Source organism: Antennarius striatus, chromosome 16 (genome assembly GCF_040054535.1).
Source record: "Antennarius striatus isolate MH-2024 chromosome 16, ASM4005453v1, whole genome shotgun sequence".
Taxonomy (NCBI): Eukaryota; Metazoa; Chordata; class Actinopteri; order Lophiiformes; family Antennariidae; genus Antennarius; species Antennarius striatus.
In genome coordinates this window covers 5,361,287-5,380,860 of record NC_090791.1, presented here as the reverse complement: position 1 = coordinate 5,380,860, position 19,574 = coordinate 5,361,287, and positions in this window count along the sequence as shown.

Below are 19,574 nucleotides of genomic sequence, written 5' to 3'. Positions count from 1 at the left end.
AAATCGTCACTCTTCCTGATTTTGATCAGAGGTTTCTGAACAGTGAGTTGATTTTAATATAGATGCGCCCACACGGGCGTCAAATCACAGCGATGTTATGGCACCTCACAGATTCTTCTTCTCCCATTAAAGTAACACATTTATTTGGAATTACAGGTATGTGTTTAAACACTGATGGTTGTCTGTTTAGGTCATGCTCCACTGAGGAGTGTGTTTTGTGTATTTTATGAGTGTGTGTGGTGAAGGTCGTGGGAAGTTACAAGAAAATAGTTTTTGATTTTATCGTTCAATGAAGTAAATATTATTTTACATCTGAAAATAGCTGCATATAAAATTAAGCAATTGATTTTCCTTGTGTTTTGCATACAACCACTGGTTTCTGACCTTTGACAGTAATAGCATATAGAATTTATGAGTAGTTCTGCTGTTCTGTTCGAGGATCAGATCCAGGAGGGATGTCATCACTCTTTGATTCCTGCCTTCACTTTGCTTCATTTGATGACATGTGATTCTGCTTCAGGCCTCATTTCCATCAAGGCGAGATAAAATGTGTGACCCGATCAGTGAGCAGGTCCATACCTGAGCGTCAGTGTGTGCATGTGCTCTAGTCTATAGAATACCAATACAACATTATGTCTGTGAACCTGCGTCTGTGTGCTGTTGTGTTGATAAGTATGGGTATTTACGTGATGGGTCACACGCTCACTGCAGGAAGTCACATGGTAGCCATACAGGATATCATGGCTTTGTTTAAAGCTAATCCAAACCAGTGTTTAAAGAACATTTCAGACCGTACCTAAAGCAATTATAAAAATCTCGTCAATCATTTGTGATCATAACAAGAGAGCAGTATGACTTCGTGTCCTGGGACGGATACAGAACCAAATTACTGGAGTGCGTGGATGACTCTGACACCCCCCCCCCCCCAGGTAGCAGAACCCAAAGCTATCAGGATTCAAGCACGTTGGTGTCTCATGGAAGTCCGAGACTCACAGAACGTAGCGCACTTCCGAATACCATCAGCCAATAGAATGAGCGTACGGTATCATGTGACTGCCTTCTGAAAATCCGCAATGAGGTGAAGTTGTAAGCGTCGATGCGTGATAGCACGAGGGCGCACTGTAAATAAGTTGACCTAGTCTTCTCAAGGTCAAGGTCATCATCTCATTTTCATCCTCTGTGCTTTTTGTTTCATCTTTCCATCTGCAACGGTTGTGAAGATACTGGGTGGACGGACGAACACACAAACACTGGCAACTGCAATACATCACCGCTTCACAGGATGTAAAAAAAAAGACACGTAATTTTAACTTTATTTTCTGTTTTTCTATACCAACAGAATCCTTGAAGGAACCATATTCAGCCCTCATGAATCCTCTTTATCATGATACATGGTTTTCTGAGTACAACAGCTAATATGAATATAAAGCCAGATGCCCCATAAGCTGTTTCACCATTATTTATTTATGTATGAATATTTTCCAACTGCACTATTATGTCCTTGGGCTTGGGGAAATGGTGTATTTGTTAAGCTTGGCCTGGCATTCTTTATTACCTGTCAAATCTCTAAAAGTAACACTTTATCATGTGGTTTTATTTCCTTTTCTCTCCACCACCCATACAATAAGTGAGGTCATGCTCAATGTGTGACAACCACAATCTGACAGAATCTGATTGCAAAGGCACTAACGTCCATGGAGACATTTTTATGATTATTACCTGCATTAAAACAACTGAAAACGGGTTTTCATTAAGAGAAAAAGAGCAAATTCCTTTAATAATAATGTGGCACTGAGACATGAGAGCATCTTCTTCTCTTAATGTCCCTCCTGTAGATGCTGCAACGCTACTCTGGCACCACAAAACTATCTAGAGCATGAGAGCAAATTGGTATCTTCATCCAGGGATTTGTCTTTTATTTCCTAACACAGTATTTTTCTCTCTTGAAAAGACTGAAACTGTTGACAGCAAGACATTTAAAATGGCTTTATTTTACATTATGATCCCTAGAGGATTCTTCTTTGTTGGTTGTATGAAGACATATACAGGAACAAAGTGCCTCCTGTGCAAAGAGATGTGCCCACTTTTGCTTCCATAGTGAATCTGTGCATCTGAAAAACCCCTCGATTTAACATAAACATGAATGCGCAGTAAGGGAAATAAATGGAGCTCCAACCGCCACTTTTCCCCATTTATGTGCTATACTGCCTTGGTGAAAGCAGCATAAAATTGATGTGAACCACATATTGTGTTTCACTGATATTGCAATCAGTCAATTTCCCAGTCACCTAATAACCTCGTGTCATGTCACTGATGAAATTTGAAAAATAAATAAATAAATAAAAAACATTTTTTCCAATCTTGCTAATTAACAACAAAAATACCCTATGCTATTCCCCAGACCCCACTTCTCACCGATGAGAATAACAATGAATCCAGCTGAATGAATTACAGATTGTCCCATATGCTGAAGAATCACGAGTACTTTAACGCAGTAAATTTTGGTGACCATTTAAAGACACTCTTGAGCAGTTTTCAGGGCCCACAGAAACCGACTAATGAGCGTACCCACGGCGCTTTAATGAGTCAGTCAAGCTTTTGCTTCACCCACAGCAGCACCCAAACCCCAAGCCCTGCTGCTGTGTGTCAAGCTCCGTCCTTCAACCCCCTCCAGGCTCTGACTGGCCTTCCACACAGTGTGTCTTCAGTGAATTCGTATTTTTAAAATGCCCCACACAATGTCGATCCTAAGAAGGAAATACACAGTTAAACTGTTTCTCAATAGATGACATGAAACAGAATTTCATAGTGGAGCTTTTTTTTTTTTTTTTTTATTCAAGGAAAATTTGAATCTCTGGTGACATGCAAAGTGTTGCCTCTTGTTCTGCAGATTTATGACCTGGAAATTACAGCTTTTATTGTCTGTTCGGTGTCGCAGTGTCCGAAAAGAGTTGATTTTGCTGTTGTTGTAAAAGAAAAAAATGAAGCCCCCCAGAGCTGGGGAACTCTGACTTGCACTTAACTGCCTCATAAAGGCAGAAATGTCAGTTGTGACTTTGAGGCGACCGATTTACGTCTGACGCTGATTATTAATCTGTAAGGAAACACACTAATGAATAAAATATCAAAGTTGAGAGTGTAAACTTGAAAACCCAGTGGTGTCTTGTGAGGATCTTAAAACTCTTATTTTCATGCATTTTTAATCTATAGTAAAATAAAGGAAAGAGGGAAAGAAAACAGCCCAAAATGAACTCCACAAAAAGTCTTTACATGTTATGCAGAGGCAATTTACAAAAATTTAGTATGGCTGAAATCCAGCAGCCTCCTCAGGCACCTCTTTTATTCTCATAGAAGTTCCAGTGATGGTAATGAATCATAGTTAAGACCATACTGCAATGTAAGCTCGCAGTTTATCAAATAGTCAGCAACTCATTGCTTTTGATCCTTGGGATCGTCATTGTAATAGATTACAGTCCACCACATTGATAGTCCTGCGACCAATCCTTCCCTGGCATTCTTCTCCCCTCCTGCATTCCAGACCTCATATTTCTTTGCAGGGAGCTCGGAGGAAAAACAACAACAAGCAAACAGACCCGAGGAGCCTTGCTTCAGAATGCGAATGCAGTGACCTTGACTCATGTTATCCTCCTGAGTGTTGAGTTTCTGTGGCTGAAGGCATGAATTTAATCATCACATTCTTTTGTCACTGAAACAGGTTCACTCTGACATTCCAGCGAAGGACAAGATATGTTTGGAGAGAGTTATCAGCTCTTACACAGAAGCAGGAGTCTTTCAGTTTCCCTCAACTGCATAGTTTATCATCCAATGATTGATCCTCATATCTGGCGCTGACATGGGGTCATTCTTCCTAATCCCGCTCAAAATACATTGTTAACACCTGAGGAGAGAGTAAGGATGGGGTGATTGATTAGTGTCGTTCATCTGGATCAGTGAGATTCAGGACATTGGCAGAGGTTGGACAGACCTGGAAATATTGATGGTGAAGTACGGAAATATTGGAGATATAACACTGGAGATCTAATAACGTCTAATTCCATCAGGAGTCTTGCTGAATGGCATTTTGAGTAGATGAAAAAAAAAGTAAATAAGGAAAGAGGTGCACTTCAGTTGTAGTTACAAAAGAATTTAGGAGTGAAGTTTCAGTTTGATTATCTGTCTCTGTTGCTTGGTGACAAACTGGTGACTTGTCCAGGTTGTACTCTGCCTCCTGACCAATGGGATTGGTTCTAGCACCACTATGACCCAAGACAGGATAAGTAATTGCAGAAAATGGAAATCGGAAAAAGAACTGCAATTCCCTTGTACACATTCACAGGATTGGATATGATAGGATAGGACAGAACAGGACAGGATTTTTGAATGCCTCTCTGACAAAGGTTTGCCCCGATGAGTGCTAGGATAAAACGTACAAAAAACATGAAGAACCATTCTTCAAAAAAAAAAAAAAAAAAGTTTAGATTTTATCAGATTTTGGCAGGTCTGAAATAGTTTCTTTGTTCAGAAGGACGCTGCAGCAGCCAGCTACCCATCATCTATCCTCTGTCGGAGAATCAAACCCAGTCATAATGCTCCACAGACAGCAAATCACAACACAGAGAGCTGCGTGATGAACATTGTGGTACTTACATTACATAACATGGCAGGTGCTACTCCTTCCCTCTGCCCTCCCTCCAGTTTCTCAGCATGAATTTTGTCCTGTGAAGTAAGCAATGGGAGATTTGGCTGCTGAGCCGGTCCATGCCACTGAAAGATTTCCCCACATGAGGCCTCTGATGCTGTTATTGTATTGGCAGCAAAAGAAAAAGTCAGTAGTGAATGTTTTACAGTGTGTTGAGTTCAACTGTGAGGACAAGTAAACATTTGTTTCTTCTGTCAGTGGTTATATCTCAGTTCTGCTAAGTGGCAGACTATGCAGTGACACAAAACTGTTGATGCCAAGCAGTTCTGGTGCAGAATGGTATGATGAACATCCCTGACTTGTTTTGTATCAGTCTGAACAAAAAAAAAAAAAAAAAAAGGGCATGTGAACCTTCAAGAAGAGACATGCAATAATCATTTGAAATATAATGCAAGAAATAAAACGTTTGCATGTTAAACTCAAACCCTTAGAAATCTAATAAAATAGCCAAAATAACACTGAATTATGAGTACAATTTTTTTTTTGTCATGGAAGTCGTGTTGAAATAAATATATCATGAAATGATGAAATAAATAAATAAATAAATACATAGAGTATATAGACACAGAGCAAGCCTATAAACAAACAAACAAACAAAAACAAACAAACAAACATAAAAGACAGACAAACACATAGATGAATAAATTTTGTCTAATTTTATATATAAAGAATTGTCAAATTGTAAAAATAATTTCAATAATATTTTTGCTGTATTTTACTCCCCAATTAAAAATACATACTGTATATTTAAGTGACACTGACTGCAGGGGATAATGTGCATATACTGTATTGCAACGGACCTCTGTGTATCATCACATGAAGTTATGCATGTACATTTTCACACTTTGCGTGACAACTAATTAGAAAGATAATAGGAAGTCTAACCCATCTGAGAGACTTCTGAGAGACCCCCACCACCCCTCCAGGTATTATCATGCCCACTGAATTCCAGATAGTCAATCCTACACCTGCTGGGCTCAGCATTAGGATATGTGAGTGCAATCTAAAAGCTCTTCCACTAACTGAGACAGAGCAACTATAGAGCGCTTTTCCTCTGAGCATATCATTTCCCATTTCAGCATATTGACCTGTTGTGTAATTAATCTTAATTTAGGGGCAGGGGATGGTGCTTTATACAAGCGTCAAAGGCTGCTCTGCTGTCAGGTTGTTCCTGCTTAATAAAGAAGAAAGTGGAGAATTGAATACAGTTGTCATCAAGGAAAACTGAAGAGGCCATAGGAATGATCTATCCTTTACGATCACGGTGAATTCAAAAGTGGAAGTAAGGTAGTTAAAGATATTCTACTTGCCTGTTGTTCTGATATCTATCCCACTCCATCAGTAATAATAATAAATTGTGTACTGTTTTCACAGTAGTTTATTGTGTCATAACTCACTTCTGCTTTCATTATATTGTGTCTCCAAACAAAAAAATGGAAGTGTAATTTAAAGATAGGTGTACGCCCACCTCTTTTCTTGACAGAGAGGCACTAGAACCAATTGTTTTCAGTATTACACATAAGCACAAAAATGATCCTGAAATGAAAGGAGCATGGCTTTAAGGAATAATTTACTGCTTCTGCAATGCATGTGTATTCCTTATAAGAAAAGCATATATTTGCATTAATTTATTGATTTATGAGACATTTAATATCTCAACTGACAGCAGGATATGTTTGAAATACAAACCCTCTTAGTAAAATGAGGTCAGTGTGGGATTCCAAGGCCAATACGGCCGTAGAAGGAAATAGGTACCTTCTCTGTGTTAACACAATAGGCGAGTATGCAAATGTAAATATAACGTAGCGTGAAATATGGTTCAGAGCTTGTGGGCTTAAGTCAAAAGGCTGTTTATGTTTAATTGGATCCATTTATTTATTTGAATCTGTTACAAGAACAAATCGTGCTGCAGGATTTACCGTCAGGTGTTTTAATGCCCTGCAGCTCAGAGAGGGCTAAAGAATGCTAATGAGGAGAGGGGCAGAAAACACAACGAAGCTGCCGAGCAGTTTTCAAAACCGTTTTCACACATTAGAAAAGACTGCAGGGACTCTTTTTTCCTTTTTATTCTGACTGCCTCACCGCTCTGTGGAATGAATGCATTTTTAATATGACAGAGATTATTAGGCTGATGCACTCAGGAGACGGCGGCTGGTTTTTCGGAGACATTTACCACAGTCCCAGGTTAAACCTGAAAATCCCCTTGACATGTTTCAAATATCAAATAGCTCAGTATTTGCTGTAATTGTGTATACAGGTAGTCCTCAATCTACAAACACAATTGGTTCCCAGAGGTTTCTAGTAAGCTTAATTGTTCGTAAATTTTTATTTATTAGATTTCAATCTATAATCGCCATTTGAGGACATTTCAATTCCATTATTATGAAAGCACAATTCCTTAAGACTTAATAAAAACAATTACAGGTCATAAAACCAACACATAATAAAATTGAACATGGGTACAGGTAGCTCTGTGTTAAGTCGTTCTGAATTATACATTTGTTTGAAAAGAACACACAGATTACAATATCCTTCGCTTATTTGCGCTTCAAAATGCACGGCTTCACTACATCACGTATTTTTAGAAGGTAGTCATGTGACACTGTACGCGCATGCTATTGGCTGACAGCATTTGTGTGTGGAAAAAGAGTGTGGAAAAGGTAATACAGATATAATGTGGTTTAATATCGCTATATCGTGGAATTTTGTTTTTCCCGGGTGGTCCTGGAATGCATTAACCACGAGTAACAAGGGATCAAAATAAAAGTTTACGTCACTTTGGTGGGAGTTAGGGCAGAAAGGGGAACTGCAATAGTTGTATATGGAGGAGCGCGGTTCTTCATACCTCCAAATGTTTGTAAGTCAAATGTTTGTATCTTGAGGAGTACCTGTATTTGCATCGATGGACCTAACCTTTCTGAAAGACAAGTAATGTGGGACATATTAACTTCTCAGTGCAGTCTATCTCTTTGTGTCCTCCCTCTCTTCTCTCCATCCTTTCGTACATCTCTCATCTGCAGTTCTTGGCTGATCTGCCACCATCTTTCAGTTTACCAGAGTTTTCCTTGCTCAGCAGCTATGGAGGAACTTATCCTGTACTCTGCTGCTGCATGCGGGACAAAAGAGCCCACCGTCTCATACAAACTTTCTCTCTTCTCGTTATGTGACAAACTCATAAAATGGCTCACCTCAGCAGAAAAATAAAGGAGCCCCAAATAAGAAAAAAGTGTTTCTTCTATCAGCATGGTTTGGTTAGGAAAACCTTTCTTTTCTTCCTGAAAAGATGGAGAGACTTTATTTCAGTTACCACCGACTGTGAGACTACTTGTCGGCTTTTATTTGTCCAAACACTGGGAACACAAAAGCCTGAGTACTCACAGATCTGATCTGAGAAGAGGTTGCACAAGGCAACGCAAACAAGATGGCACCTCTCGTCTAATCAGCGACTTGATTGTTATTGATCTCCTCCCTTCTCTGCAAACACAAGTTTGAGAGTGTGGTTATAATTTCACAGTGAGAGAGTTTCTATCCTCCAACCGTCCTGGATCAGCAGAAGCTATTTGATAGCTTTCTGCGGGCAGCAGTTTACCCTCTGATTGATTTGTCTGTATAATATAAGCAGGAAGAAATACAAGTTTACACAGCTTTGGATTCATTAAAGTGATGCACATCATCATACCCGATATTGGATGGAGGACAGCAGCCAGTTTGGATGAAGTTGTGGTGTAAATTAGAAGCTTTTTTTTTTTTTTCAATTGTCAGTCTGGCAGGAGTTAGCTGCATTAGGAAAGTTTTACAGCTCATTGACACTTGATGCATCAGCTTCTATTGTTTGAAATATGTCTTTGTTAAAGTTATTTTCCTGCAAGGTGATGCATGAGCCAGAGTGCAGCAATGTTTTTCAAATCTGACATCTTCCGGGTGTGTGCAATGTAATGAAATCCCATATTTTTTTTTACAGAGTAGTTGGATGACGCGTTGAGATGTGATCCATATTGTTGTAAAAAAGGAAATGACAGAATATCTATCACTTATTTCCAATCGTAGGAGTTTTTGTAAGGCAAGAACTTTTGAAGCAAAATGATGAAAAGAAAGTCTTCCCTCGTATATAAAGCTGTTTGCCTCGGTATCTTGATTCATGTTTGTTTTCAGTTTCCTGCTGACAGGATACACTCCGGTGTCGCCGAGGGCAGTGGCCCATCCGCCTTTGCTTCTGCGTCCCTTGAACAAACAGCGTGTCACTTGGACAGGTTATTTACCAGAGTACTGCTGGTCTTTAACGCTACACTGGAGCGAGACGTCCGAGGAAGAAAGGGTGTTTACTCATCTTCTTCACTCCTAAGGAGAGACGTAAGGCCTGTCAGGGATCTGAGCGAATACTAATATCATTGCACAAATAAAACACTTCCTGCTCATGTTTCAGCTTTTAATTATAGATGAGGTTTTATTTTTGTCCCTGTCACAGCCACACAGGTTTGTGCAATAATTGGTGTAACTCTGCAGCAAAGCTAAATATGGTGCTTTTTCTGACTGCCACAGAGTGAGTCAGCCCCATCGGTTCCATTAAGGCCTCTTTAGAGTAGATGATGAAACACTAGAGGCAACGTGGCCCTTGATTAGTTTATAGCTGGATTCCAAATGCCACAGTTCATGATATTGTGTTAATTATTACTTTTTATTATAGTTTCTAATTAATTGATATCATGTATGTTTAGTATGACAATTATATCTGCAAGAATGTTATTTGTTATTTTACAGGTATTTTAAATTTTCGTTTACTTGAGGAGTAGCCTTTTATATAGAATACCATAGAATTGAATAGATAAAATAGTAAATAATTATGATGGTAGAATACCACCTGATCAATCATTTTAAAAAATGCATCCATTGCTAACTCACAACAGTGTGCCATATTTGACTCTAAGGTGAAGATCATCTCCACTCTACTCTGAAGACTAAATATTTCAGGGTCCATTTGTTGTATAGTAATTTGAAAAGACTGAATGAATGGGATGATGCTAACTGGGGAATTGAAAATCTTGCTTGAATCCAAAGCCAGAAGTGCTTCAGTGTTGGCCACTTTTCTGCAACATTAAGCTCAATCATGACCATTAGCTTCTGGAAATCACAGATTTAAACAATGACTAATGAATTTTGATAGTGGATGCAATAGTTGTAATATGTATCATCATTAGTAGCAACGGCTTTTTTTACTCAACGGATGGAAAAAGATGCTTACTGGACTTTTTTACGGAGAGTTATTTCCCATTAGATTCCTGTGACTCATTTTACTTACACGAGTGATGGATACAAAGAAGATGTGAGAAGTAGACAGTGTAAAGATGAAAAGATAATTTTATTATGGTTGCAACTTACAACCCTTTAAGTCCTGCGTGGATATGATTGCCTAGAGGTTAAGTACAGGAAAGTGGCCACATTCAAAACTCTGTTAATGCTTTTCCTCCCTGTGTAGGAAAAGGCAACAGTATCCTCTCAGCAGGATGCCAGTAATGTTGGTGAGAAAAAAGTGATTGGAGAAAAAAAAAAATCATCATACACACTGCAAATCACACCACTAGTGCAATCAGACGTGCGAAGGCAGTGCAAATGAGCAGCTTTTGTGTTGCTGATTTGCTGTGATAGAGCTGCTAAACGAATGCTACAGCAGAGCCGTTTGATTGTTCCTACTGGCTACTTGGTGCGATGCATAAATATTCATTTGTCCTCAAATAATCATTGTTTTCACTTGCATTAATGTAAATTTTTTATTATAAATGAAAAACTGGTTGACTCTTTCTCCCTGTTTCAAAAATCAAGTATATTCTTCCTGTTTAAAAATGTCAGAATTAATTTTCTGCCACTCTAATAAAAAACAAATACTTTTGATGACAAATAGTTTTGATATAATTTCCAGATATTGTGCTAATATGGACATATTAGAGTTTGTGCTGTTTTTAAGAGTAATATTTATGAATAGATCAAAGATTTTTTTTCCCTAGAAGCAAAACCTCAATAATGTTCAATCTGATCATTTCATATCTGAACAGGTGATGAGGAGGGTGAATAAGTTGTGCGAGTTCACGCAAGTTCTGATAGACAGAGCTGATTGTTGGTGGTATCTCCCAAAAATCTGACCTGAGTCTACTAAAACACCACAAATAGAAGTTGCCCAAACTGGAATTGGAAAAAAAAATCTGATTCCATGTGGTTTATATTGTTCACACTGCCATGAAACAGTCACTCATTGTCATCTAGTAAGTAAACTCTTCTCTCATTGTCCACTTCAGTTTGCATTTCCCTTTGTCTTGCACCATTTCCCAGTTCTACATCTTGTCAAGTCAGAGTTTGTCTTATTTTCATTGTTGGTCAGTGTTCTTCATGGTCACACTTTCTTTTCCTACAAAGACTGATGTTTTTGCTACATATTGTTATTTTATTTATTAATTTATTGATGTATTTATTTTTTGTTATTTGACTGTTGGATATTTTCCTCTGTGACAGATTTTTCTTTGGACTTTAATAAAAGTTTGTTTAGTTGGATTTTGTTTTCTGAATGTTGCTTTTGGGTTCAGATCCTATTTCAGTTTTGACATTTGCGACAAAAATAATCTAACATATGCAAAATTTTTCTTGCAATGTGATCCCTGCAAGGGAAACCACAAGTAGGTTGAAACATTTGATATACTGAATATTTGCTTTTTGATTTTAAAAGTATATTTGACAGTGATGTAGTTATGAAGCAACTTACAGTCACGTAGGTGTGTTTTCTAATGTATTTTGTTTCAAATAGTTGTGTATTGTTGAGTATCTGTCATGGCCAGGAACATTCCTGGCATCTTTTTAACAATTTCCACCTTGGGCTCCGTAAAGATTGCTACAAAATGAAATGAAAATAAGACATTTGAGATTGATTACCCCTCAACCACCATAAAATTGCCTCTCTGTTCTTCGGCTCCCTTTATTCTGTAAAGAAAATTTCCATTTCCTTATGGACTCTATTTGTGCAGTCAGTGTTAGAGCACTTTCCTTTTTTAAGTTCTGTTTTCACGGCATTCAAGCTGAACGTTTACGCTGCCACTTGTTGATGCAACTGCAATCAGTGCACACATATGAAATCAATGGGCATTTAAATCTCAGTCACATTATTTTTATCTTGACCATGATTTGGAATATTTCACCATAGCTGCACAGCGTAGCAAATCTGTTAGCAGATTACTATGTAAAATTCATTCTTTTTGTACTACGGGTGAAAGGATGCTTCAAATGCTGCCTCGTCTCGAAGGACAAGGCCATTGATGTTGCCTTCTTCAAAGTTTGTGAGTGTTCGCTGAATGAATATGTCAGCATTTCAGTTTGTAACAGATTATAGTGCTGAGTTTAAAGTTTAACACACACTGTGTTGTATATGACTGAGTAAGGAGGTCAGCTCAAGGTCATAAAATTGTGAAAACTAATTTTTTTAACAAGGTTAAGTAGTATAGTATAGTCAGTCAGTCATCTTCAGATTACCACTGCTATATCCGCCGCAGCGGGTCACGGGGAGCCGGAGCCTATCTCGGCGGCATAGGGCGTGAGGCGGGGGACACTCCGGGCATGACGTGGGTTCTCTGGAGAACCCGGAGAGAACCCACACAGACACGAGGAGAGCATGCAAACTCTGCACAGAGCGGACTCGAACCTGGGTCCGCCGTGTTGTGAGGTGGCAGCGCTAACCACTGCGCCACCGTGCCGTCCAATTGTATATTGAAAATGTAAAATGATTTTTAATTAGATTACAATGGGTGCTAAGCTTTTGTCTTAACACTCTGTCAAAGTATTGAATTGAAACTCCTATCTTCTTCAATGTTGCTGCTCTCTCTGAATGCTCATCAGACCCTCTGTGCAAAAAAAATGCATGACCTTTACTTGATGAACCATGTGGGGCACAGTTCTGACACATCATTTTGTCTCAGGAGTCTTTGGTAAAGATGCTCAACTCTTCGGAACAACAATTCAAGACAGAGTTCTAGGATTTTTGAAATACCACGATCCATTTTCAGCCAGGACGGACTCTACTTACTGGACCCCATGAATCAGACAAGATGGCCACGTCAACCCCCAGTTTTTTTTTTCTTGAATGTATCTTAGATAGGTAAAAAAATTTTAAAAAAATTATTTCATGATTTATTCCAGTGTCTAATGTATTTTGTCAGTACTTTTTATGTATTTTGTCAAAGCACCATTAACTCCACCTTAATATTTCTTATTTTCTTAGATGATGATGATGATGATGATGATGATGATGATGATGATGATGATGATGATGATGATGATGATGATGATGATCTTTCTGTGCTGGTACTTGAATGATGATCTTTCTGTGCTGGTACTTGAATGATGATCTTTCTGTGCTGGTACTTAAACTGATATTGGACATATTTTTGGTATAAACTTTTAAAATGAACAATAAAACTTCAGAAACTCGTCACAAAAACAGGCATTATGGAAGACAACACCAAACAAGTGCCACACAATGTATCCAAAAGACTCAGCTGCCCTGATGACTTCATTTTTTACTGAAGTATCCAGCAACAGAGGAAAGCCACAGGGACAAAAAGGTGTTTAAAACAATTATTTTAACCTCTTTGACACATGTTGAAGACAGACTAAGACATAAACAAGAACCGCCAACCTAAAATCATACCGCACATTTTTAAGGTGAGGCTGCAAGACCTTAGATGCTTAGAATGATTTTGAAAACAGACGACAGTAATAACAAATATGAGACCTGTACTTCATGACCTGAAATAAGCGAGAAAAACCCAGCACAGTCCTTGAAATTTTGAAGTGCTATCAAAACATTCTTCTGTTCTGATTCTGGCTGCCAGTTGCTGCACTTAAGTAATTTATTTTGCGTGAGAGAAAAACACATTCAGAAAACTTCAGCTTTAACTCCTGGAAGAGGCATGGAAGCGTTGGCATGCCTAAAAGAAAAAAAAAACGTATTTGAAAGGTGACTGATGATCTCGGTCTGGTGCTAGTGCTTTGACACAAAAAACAGAGAAAAATCAGTAACAAACAGAATAGAACATTCTTGACATGTCAGCGGTAATCACTCAAAACTGAAAAGCCACACAACTGCTGATGATTTAGGATATTTTATTTCTCAAGTTAAAAAAAATTCCTATGACTTTCTTGCCCTTTGTGTATAGCGTAAAGTTTTGCTAAATCGGATTGAACACCAGTGACAGAAGAGGAGGACTCTAGTCACATAAGCAAAATTCTTTTGCAAATTATGTGCTCGAGGAATTTATAACTTTAGATATTATTATATGATTTGAAGTTTAATGTGTGCAGACCTGACAATATACAAGAATGCTGCAGGTTGGCATGTGGCAGCTCATATGGAGAAGTCTCGTCGACAAATAAAATTTGATTATTAATATCATTATTATTTTCATTGGTTGACATTAGCTATAGAATAAAGTTTAAACTATGTTAAAGTTGGGTTTGAATACATTCACTTCATTGCAAAGAAGGCAAAGGTAATCAGTGTGTCTGTATCTGTTGATTTCAGCTTGCTGTACACTTATGACATACATATTTACATGAATAATGGCATTCTTGTCTTGACTGTCTTAAGAACAAATCCTTTACTGCTTGTGTAGTTGAAGTTGATAAGTAAGTTGATAAGTAACAAGTTTCTATTGTGATCTACTTTTCTACTGAAGTTTGTAAAAATGATGGCAGCCATTTCTGTTGTTTTGATTTTCAATTTGATTTTCATTGATGCAAGCTGGTTAGCTAGTGTAACACAAAAGGTTAATGTACTTCGACAAGAACACTTTTCTCTTTAAATTGTGATATTTATGCGCAACAAAAACTCTGTATGGATATGTTGGGAACATGCTGCTGAAATGCCCTAGAAACATCTGAAATTTTCAAATGTGTTCAGTCTGAATTGTTTGACGCATCTACACAGAAGTAAACTGGGTGTGGCATAAAAAATAAAAAAAAAGAATTCCACATATTTTATGTCTTCTAATTAAGAATGCTAAAAAAGAAAAAAGATGCTTGAGCCCTGAACAAAAAAGCTATGTGGACATAACTGCTGTCTCCCACCTCTGCTTAATGGATTGTTAAACAACTCTGATGCTGCAGCACACAAAGGCTGACAGATCCATTGGAGCTCACTGTAAGTCCCAGTTATGTCAGCAAACGTTAATAATCCTCTCATGCTTTGAACCCATGTAGTGCAACTTGTCATGCATTTCATTCTTTTGTTGTCTTCTTATAGCTTCAGAGTGTTTTTGCCAACCACAAGCCATTAAGCTGTGCCCATTGTACAGACTAAATTGCTGCAGTTTCACAAGTGGAGAAGCGTTCAGTGTTCTGTAAACGTTCCGTGAGTAATTTTCTCCAATTAAAAAAAACGAGATGTCAGGCTGGAGCATTGTTTTAGAGGTGCATTAATATGCCATTTTCAGCTGCTGTCTCTCCTCACTGATGTAAATGATGTGGTGTGAGGGTTTCATCATCCAAACCATACCACAGAAATGTGTTTATATGTAATTATATCTCCTGGGAGCATTAGCTTTCACTGCTGTTTGTATGGAAATATGTCATATATTTTTAAACATAGAACACACTGTTCATGTTTTATTATAGATTCAAGAAAACTAATGTGCCATTTACAATCTTTATGCTCAGAAAGATTGGTAAAACATTTTTCTTGTGGTCTGCAAATAAAACACATATTACCTTAAATATATTGGTTCCATGAATACACTGGTTGGATTTGGAGCAACTAGTGCAATGATGTGCCTCAACGCATGACAGTTCCCTCAGATCCGACAGCAATCAGCAAAAGCAATGGCTCATTTACAAATTTATGTATAGAAAAGGATAAGTCCGTATCAAAAGCTGTGACAGTGAATTGTCAAAGGATTCCATTAGTGCAGTGTGATGATAGTGGTTTCAAAGTGGTGGAGTATAGTTTGCTGGACAAACAAAAATTCAGTCAATATAAAATTATTTTTGCTTTATGAATACAAATATGTTTAATCAAATTCAATAAAGGGAGGAATAAAACAATCATAATCCTATATTCTTCATCTAAACAATTAGACAGCCAATCAGTAACAGAGGGGTAATCAGAGTAGAGAGTGGAGTAAGCAGCAGACGTGTTAAAATATTTAATATGCAGGGTGAAGGCTGTGAGGGAAGACAAGTAGAGACAAGTGAGGGAGTCGGACTGATAGCAATGGAATGAGTACATTTTCTCTGAAAGCATGAAACTAATGACACAATGGAAATGCTTTGATAAGTCGCATTACACTAAACCAGAGTGAGTGTGATTGCAAAGAGCTTCGCTACAATCTATGCTAATTTCCCTCAGAGAATCCATCCTGGGCAGACAGAAGCAATCTCTGTGTTTTTTTCCCCTGATTATCGGCTCCTGTTCTCCAAAGTAAGGCCATTAGTCCCACAATTACAGAGAGTTATATGCAAGAATGATGCACCATTTTTCCAAAATGCATACACATTAAGGATCAATGAGGCATTATATTAACGGAGCACAGCCTCCGTCCATGTTTACGACACGGATGGCTTTTTACTCACCCTGAAAACAATCATGACAGCTTTATGGTTCCATTTCATTAGAGATGCCTTCATAAATCTCGACCTTATATTAATAATTACATCTGAACAAGCAATGCAAACATGCAACATCAATCAAAAAGCTGAACAGAAGCATTAGTCTGGATGCAAGATAGTTCATGTCCCTGCAAACCTTTTTAAAAAAAAAATTATTAGAGAGAGGTGCACTGGGTAGCAACTAGCCCTTATGGATTTTTTATGTTCTCCCTGTGTCCAGAATTCCTCCTGTAGTCCCAAAATTTGCTGTATGAATGAAGTAGTGACTCAAAGTATTTGTGAATGTGATCATGAATGTTTGTGATAAATTGGGGACCAGACAATCAGCTGGGATAAGCTCCAGCTATCCCCGAGTCCATGCAAAGGATAAGTACCTGAGAATAACAACAACAGAATTAGAACAACAATTACTGTCTAAAATCTGTCTACTCAGCCAGAAAACAGGAAAAAGCATCTTTACCTGAGTGATTGCTTCTGATGGTGTTCAAATCACCTGCGTACATTCTTTGCTCTCGCCCATTTATAGTTAAGTGAAGTCTCACTGTGTCGTTCAGACCGAAGCACTGTTCATTTTCACCACCTGCTGGGATTTTTAAAGTTTCAGGATCTGCGTGCTGACTGATGAGGTACTCTCAGCTGAAGCTGGTGGGGTCGTCATCAATGACAAAAAAGTGGTGGAAGTCTGAGTAAGCAGTGGTCATTTGGCAGAGCTCCTTATTATGTTGCACTTCCCTGAACATGCCAGCGGGCATATTTCCTCTGTTGAATGAGAACTTAATTATCTAAGTTACAGAGTCAGACTGGCTGCATTTATCAGTTGTCCTGGAGAGGGTGTCTGTTATCGCCACGTGTCCCTTCTTTCCTCTGGGGGTCCCTTGGGTGCAATCCTGTACTCTGAATTGAGTGTCTCCTTGATCCCAAATTAAAATGTAGACAGAGTGCACTGCTCTACCAACACTGAACCTTTGGGTTATATCAAAAATGTTTGAAACATAAATGAGTGTATATATATATATATATATATATATATATATATATATATATATATATATATATATATATATATATATATATATATATATATATATATATATATACACATACATACATACATACATACATACATACATATATATATATATATATATATATACACACACATACATACATACATACATACATACATATATATATATATATATATATATATATATATATATATATATATATATATTTATTTATTTATTTTATTTATTAATTTTTTACGGCTGCCTAAACTTAGCTTAGCACAGTTTTCAGGGGAAGAAACAGAAAACACTATCATTTTCTTTAAAATAAATAGTTCTTCACTGGAACTAGTAGATTTCTAGAATCTCCACTGGTTAAAATTTAAAAAAAAAAAAAAAGAGTCGACTGGCTGGAGACCTGTTCTTCATGAGACTTTCTGAAGGCAAGGCAAAGAGCACACTTCAACAGACATTACATGGAGGGAGAAGAAAGATTTAAATCGGTTGCTGGGATATTTCACTGTTACTATTCGAGATGAATTACTACATTTTGAGTTAACTTAAAAGTTTGTGCTTCAAGTGTTGGATTCTTAAACCAAGTTAACTGTTTGGTTGGTATTTTTTGATAACTTTGAATGAAATTGAAATTTATGAATCCTTTTTTTTTTGGCATAAACCATGTTGCTATAATTTAGCTTTGTCATAGACAGCTCCAGCCTGGTGCTTTTTTGATTTACCTAGATTAACTAGTAGCTTTGCTTACAAGAATTTCCATTTAGCTTGCCCAGCATTGTTTGCGCATGTAAACTATGGTTGTTTTATACCATTTTCCTCAAGAATGCTGTACTTTCTGAGTGGAAAACTAATGAAATCATTAGTTTGAGATAAATGCATCACCTCTGTCAAATGAAGCATGAAGCAGCTTGTAGCGACGTTGAAACATGCTGTGGAAATACAACATGCATATAAGCTTTTTGTGGTGCGGCTTTAATTTAAGAGTTTTAAGTATGACATGTTCCTGGAGGAACCTTTGGGACTAATTCAAAAGATTCAATGAGATTCTTTCCTGGGGTCGGGAGGGGCGTGTGTGTGTGTTTGTGTGTGTGTGTGTGTGTGTGTGTGTGTGTCTCACTCTAAACTGGTGAAAAATCCTCATTATCCTGCATAGCTTTGGCTCATTATGATAACTTGATATTCATACTTCAGCACGTTATCACAAATGGAAGAAATCCTCTTTTGGAAACTGTGAGAAACAAGCTGAGTATCTCCTTTCATTATGTTTGGACACTCTCTGTGATATCTCTTAAACAAAAACCGCTTGTATAATTTGTTTTGGAATACAATAATTTTTATGCACAGGGTTTTCCTTATCCTTGTCAAAGACAGTTCACACATGCTTTTCAGGGGACGTGGCCTTGAATATAAACAACAATGATTGGTTTCTTTAATGATTTTTATATAGGCACATTTGGCAGCATGGTGGGTCAGTGGGTAGTGCTGTTGTCTCACATCAAGAAGGTTCCGAGTCCAATTCCTTTCTGTCTTTTGAGCTGGTGTCTCATCCGGGTGCACCCCAACTCCCAGCTGTAGTCAGCTGAGATTGGCTCCAGCAGTCCTGTGAGCCGCAAGGTGGATAAGTGGCTACAAAAAGATGGATGGATGGGTGTTTGAACTTTGGCAATGTATACGTTGTTTTTTTTAAATGTCATTCTCCTATTCTTTTGCTATAATAAAGGTTATGATCCATCTACTTCAACATTAAATGAACTTTCCGAAAGCAAGGGCATTTATGTCCTTGAAGATTTACTATTTTGTAATTGCATTTGAGCATTTGTTCATGTTTTTCTGATGTACTTGCATTTGGTGTTTTTGAAGCAGCATGAAGTTATGGTAGCTGCAGGACACAGCGCTTTTGCAACGGTGATATTTTTTGTGTTGTCTGTACAATTCAGAGATCACAGAAACAAGCTTGTTAAATATATTTCACGTTTGGAATTTCAACAGGTTTCCAAGGCAGGAGTGTACATTGTCGGAGTTTAAAGGAGCCAAATACATATTTCAATGCTCGCTCATTATTTATCTATATTTAACAAGGACAGGAAAAATAGACTTCACAGTAATTGACTTTATTGTGTACTGTGATGAGAGGAAGAGGTGTGTTTCACCTCTCAGTCTTTCAAAGTTCATGACATTTACAACAGCATCTTTGGTATTTACTCTGAAGGTTAGAA